This window comes from Bufo gargarizans, chromosome 1, assembly GCF_014858855.1.
Source record: "Bufo gargarizans isolate SCDJY-AF-19 chromosome 1, ASM1485885v1, whole genome shotgun sequence".
Lineage (NCBI taxonomy): Eukaryota > Metazoa > Chordata > Amphibia > Anura > Bufonidae > Bufo > Bufo gargarizans.
The window spans coordinates 556,244,294-556,250,130 of NC_058080.1; positions in this window are offsets into that span (position 1 = coordinate 556,244,294).

The following is a 5,837-nucleotide window of genomic DNA, read 5'->3' on the forward strand; positions in this document are numbered from 1 at the left end:
TCATCTACGAGTGTCAGCTCACCTTCAGGCTCTTGCATATCATGTTTTACATGGCCAGCTTACCAGCAGGCCCTCACCTACAATCTTTTAGAGGGTCATCTCACCTGTAGGCCCTCACCTATAATCTTTTAGAGGGTCAGCTCACCTTCAGGCCCTTGCATATAATGTTTTAGAGGGTCAGCTCACCAGCAGGCCCTCACCTACACTTTTTGAGGGTCAGTTCACCTTTAGCTCCTTGCATATAATATTTTATAGGGTCAGCTCACCAGCAGGCCCTTGCTCCTAATTTTTCAATGGTTAGCTAAGCAGCAGGCGCTTGCCCATTTATTTTTAATGGTCAGCTCAGAAGCAGGCACTCCCCCATAATGTTTTAGAGAATCAGCTCTGCAGAAGACCCTCACCCCTAATGTTTTAGATGGTCAGCTCAGCAGCAGGCACTGGCCCGTAATGTTTTAGAGGTTCACCAGAAGGCCCTTGCTCCTAATGTGTTTGAGGGTCACCAGCAGGCCATCAATCATAATTTTTTCAAGGGTGTTTGATGCACTCCTTTATGTGTAATAAAGGGTGTATTGGAGTGCCGGTTCCTTGTAATTTTTCGAAGCCCTTTCACTTAGTGCATAGGCTTTATGAGTGTAGGCGTCCCACTACCTGAACAATTGTACCACAATGTGAATGAGGCCCCCCATTATGTGATATACAGGTAATATCGGAGTGCCTGTTCTGTGCAATTTTTGGCAGCACTTGCACTTCATATACAATTAAATATACAGGATAGAATGTTTCCTAACAATTTTTCCTCTAAAATCGATTTGGTGCGTATTATTGTCAGTCTGTAAAAGTGGCGTACTACTCGGACAACATCGTTTCCAGCAGCGACCTGGGAGTCCAAGATGCATCCAGACATCCTCCCCATGCTGTTCCCTAACCATTTTAGTGGTGTTTCCATCAATTTCTGACCTTTTCTTATGAACCAGACATCCTCCCCTCTTCAGAGCAGGGGGTGTCTGGTTTAATGCTCAGGTTTTCCCATTGACTTCCATTGTGCTTCGGCGCTCGGTAGAGCACCTGAGCATCCCGAGGTATTCGACCCGAGCACCCGAACACTCGAGCACTTTGGTGCTCAATCAACACTAATCTTCATTCTCTGGTACTGATGGATTAAGCCTTTAAGCACTGTCACTTTTTAAGAGGTCTCCTGTCTTCGAGTCAATCATGAGTGGCCAGTGAAAGAGTGTATTGGCAATGTGTCAATTTGTAAAGGGAACCACTGATTTTCAAATAAATGAGAAATCTAGCGGACCATTGATCAAACTGTCACTTTCAATGACTGATCTATTTTATAGTAAAGGACAGATGTTACCACGCACAGAAACCAATCCGATTACTCCAGTTTATTTAATTACTGCATATTTCTAGAGCACAATGCAGGTCTGGCACAAGAAGGATGCTGTGTCATTATAACTGCTAGGGGTTATGGCTGTGGATTTATGCTTTTCAACAATACTAAGCAGTCATGATATTATGGGTTAGAATAAGGTTGTGAACAATGCACATCTGTCATTGACATCTCTGTTGTTCTGTAGCAGACATGTCAAGCATTTTCACTTTCATGAAAACAATACACAGATACAATATATACAGTGAGGAACAGAAGTATTTGAACACCCTGTGATTTTGCAAGTTCTCCCACTTAGAAATCATGGAAGGGTCTGAAATTCACATTGTATGTGCATTCCCACTCAGAGAGAGAATAAAATAAAAAATAAAATAAATCATTAAATCACATTGTATGATTTTTTAAGAATGTACTTGTCTTGTACTGCTGAACTTAAGTTTTTAAACACCTGGGAAAATCAGTGATAATATTTGGTACAGAAGCCTTTGTTTGCAGTTACAGAGGTCAAACGTTTCATGTAGTTCTTGACAAGGTTTGCACACACTGCAGCAGGGATTTTGGCTCACTTCTCCACATAGATCTCCTCTAGACCTGTCAGGTTTCGGGGCTGTCACTGAGCAACACAGAGTTTCAGCTCCCTCCAAAGATGTTCTATTGGATTTAAGTCTGGGGACTGGCTAGGCCAATGGTGGGCAACCTTATTAGTAAAATGAGCCAAATATCAACAAAACAGCGATTTTTTTTTTTTTGAGAGCCAAATTTTTTAAACTTCAAATATATAGGAAGGTACATTGTTATTTACTTCATAAGGGTATTCCTAACCATCTGAACATACCTTTCTCAATCCTCGACACTACATCTTCTTTCACTCCACAACGTTTTACCCTATAAGACGCACATAGGTTTTAGAGGAGGACAATATGGAAAAAAATATTTTTCATTACACCTCAGGTCAGACCACTAATCAGAACCTCAATGTTTGAAATCTCTTTTGAAATTTGAAAAAAGGAACTCGGGGGTTCTGTACCAACGCAACACTGTCTTAACAGAGTTTTCTAGAATTTTTATGCACTTGGAAAAGCCGTGCGAAGATTTCTGAATCCATTTACTGTCAGTGTCACTAAATTCAAGGTGGAGTTCTTTTCCCCACTCAGCAACCCAGGGCGGTACGCTAGAATAGCTCTCACTTACAATCTGCCTATAAATGAGGGTGGTGCATTTATGAGGTAAATTTGGCAGCAGAACATAATTCTCCAACCATGATGGATCAGGGAGAGGGGTAAATTTGGAAATCATAAACTGCCTACAAGCATTCTCAAAGTCATTTCTTTGAATGAAATCTTTACCAAGGGCAGGTACACCCGAGAGGGCAGTATAGAAGTCAGAAGTGATCTGTAACCCTTTCAAATCTCCTAATCTGTGATGTGACATTGATAGCCAAATGTCTGATGGAGATTTAATTTGTGGGAACAGTAGTGTGGGGATAACTGAGATAGGAGCTAAGGGAGAAATCTTGTCCTGAGCAGATGTTAAGACCAAAGACTTATGGCAAAAATGCAGCATTCCTCTGGTGAGTACACTATCTACTTTGGTCCCTTCTCCTGTCCTCTCAGGTGCCCATAACCTATGGAACAATTCCTTACCCAACAGGGCCAATTCTAAATCTACATGCATACAGAATGTCTCTTGTCTGGCCAGTTTAAGCCACCATTCCAAACTAATAGCCTGTATATAGGTTGATAGGTCAGGGAGGGAGATACCCCCATGTTTCTTTCTTCGGGAAAGAAGGCGAAAGGACATTCTAGTGCGCTTCTTATCTCACAAATAACTGCTCATGATGGATTGTAGTTTATTAATGAAACTAACAGGTACCGATATGGGTAGGGCTCGCAAGGTGTACATTATCAGCGGCAGGATGTAGGTGGTGAGGACATTTTTCCTGCCTAGCCAGGTTAGGAAAGGAGAGCTGCTCTTAGAGAGAATAGAGGTGACTTTGGAGAGTAGCGGGGGGAAATTAAGACTAAACAACAACTTGGGGTCCATCGGGATCGTCACCCCCAAATATTTTATTGCTTGCGTAGGCCACTTGAATGGTGTGAGGGCTTTGACCTTAGTACGCAGGACAGCTGGGAGGGAAACGCCAAGGGCCTCCGACTTATCGAAATTTATCTTCAAATTTGAGATAACCCCAAAAGTTTCAAAAATCTGCATAACCTCCAGCAAACCCTCTTCAGGATTTGACAACAGGAGCAGTAAATCATCAGGAGCAGTAAATCTGCCTAGTTTCACTCCTTTGATCGTGGAGGATTGGCGGAACTTAAGAAGAAGCGTCTCTAGGGTGAGTACAAACAAGGTGGGGGATAATGGGCATCCTTGACGAGTACCGTTTCTAATTTGGAAGGCGTTCGATAGGGTGCCGTTGACTAGTACTCTCGCAGATGGTGCAGAGTATAGAGTATAGATAGCTCTGATGAGGCCTTCAGGTAAGCCAAAGGCTTGTAGTACTTTCTCCATATAGGCCCAGCTAACCCTATTGAACGCCTTCTCCGCATCTGTGCCCAGGAGTACAAGAGGGGACTTAGATTTGATGGCGTGGGTGATCGCATGTATGACTCTACTGATATTATGCCTACCCTCTCTACCTGCAACGAAACCTACCTGTTCTTCACCCACAAGCCCAGGGAGCAACCCTGACATCCTGCTGTTAAGCAGTTTAGCCCACCACTTCAAATCGGTGTTCAGCAGTGAAATCGGCCTGTAACTTCCACATGCTTCCTTATCCTTCCCTTCTTTATAGATAATCGTTATGTGCACTTCCTAGGCTTGTGGGGTCAGAGAGCCACCTGTAAGGAGGAGATTGCATGCCGTGACAAAATGTGGGACTAAAATATCTTTATACTTTTTGTAATATGAGCTTGGAAAACCGTCAGGTCCGGGACTCCTGCCTGAAGGGATAGACATTAGAACCTTTTCTACCTCTTCCGTTGTAAACGGTTGAAGCAGCTGATGTATATCGACCTCAGAAATTCTTGGGACGTTAATAGAGCTAAGGAACTCCGACGTGCATCTTGATTTGCTGGCTGGTGAGGGGTATTGGGAGGTTATACAGATTTGAATAAAAGGAGCAAAACTCCTGAGCTATCGCTGGAGTATTAATAAGTCGGGGGCCTGAGGCTGATTTGATGGCTTCTTTGGTTCTTAATAAGGTTGGAGACTAACTTAGAACCCCTATTCCCATGAAGGTATTGTTTGAAGCACAATACAAACATTCAAAAAGTCAGTGACCTTATGCCTCAAGCACTTAAGCAGAACCTCAATGTTAATAAGACCTCCCTGAGATCAGATGTCAGCTCAGACCCCAAAGTAAATGACCCCCTCAATCAGACCTCAGATAAGAGCCCCATGCCTCTCATCATCCCCATTATCAACCATGATGCCTCTCATCATCACCATTATCATCCATGATGCCTCTCATATCCCCCATTATGATTCTCATCACCTCATTGCCTCAGATCAGCCCCAAGTTTCATAAAATAAAAAAGCACTTACCTCTCCGGCTCCTGGATGCCGCTGCTCCTCACCACCCGCGCTCTGTGTTCCTCCTGCTGTCGGCTGTGCTGTGAACTGGCGTGCACAGAGTGACGTCACAGAGCGCCTCACACTGTGCGCAGCCCTGCACAGCCTACAACGAGGACCGGGAAGTGGTGAGTACAGAGCCTTCACCGCTTCCTGGTCTTCACCCTCCTACCTATTTTTGCTACGGGCAACGAAAATGCTATCGCACTGTACATGTGAGCCCGCACCCGGAAGAGCCAATATCAGGGGGCTAAAGAGCCGCATGTGACCACTGGGCTAGGCCACTCCAGAACCATGATATGCTTCTTACCGAGCCACTCCTTGGTTACCCTGGCTGTGTGCTTCGGGTCGTTGTCATGTTGGAAAACTCAGCCACGACCCATCTTCAATGCTCAGACTGAGGGAAGGAGGTTGTTTCTAAAAATCTCACAATAAATGGTCCCCATTAATCCTCTCCTTAATACAGTGCAGTCACCCTGTCCCCTTCACAGAAATGCACCCCCAAAGGATGATGTTACCACCCCCATGTTTCACAGTAGGGATGGTGTTCTTTGGATGCAACTTTTTCCTCCAAACACAACGAGTGAAGTTTAGACCAAAAAGTTCTACTTTGGTCTCATCTGACCACATGACTTTCTCTCATGCCTCCTCTGGATCATCCAGATGGTCATTGGCAAACTTCAGATGGGCATGGACAAGTGATGATTTGAGCAGGGGAACCTTCCGTGCAATGCATGATTTGAAACCATGACGGCATAGTGTTCTACCGACCGTGATCTTTGAAACTGTGGTCCCAGCTCTCTTCATGTCATTGACCAGTTCCTCCCTTGTAGTTCTGGGCTGATTCCTCACCTTTTTTTATCAT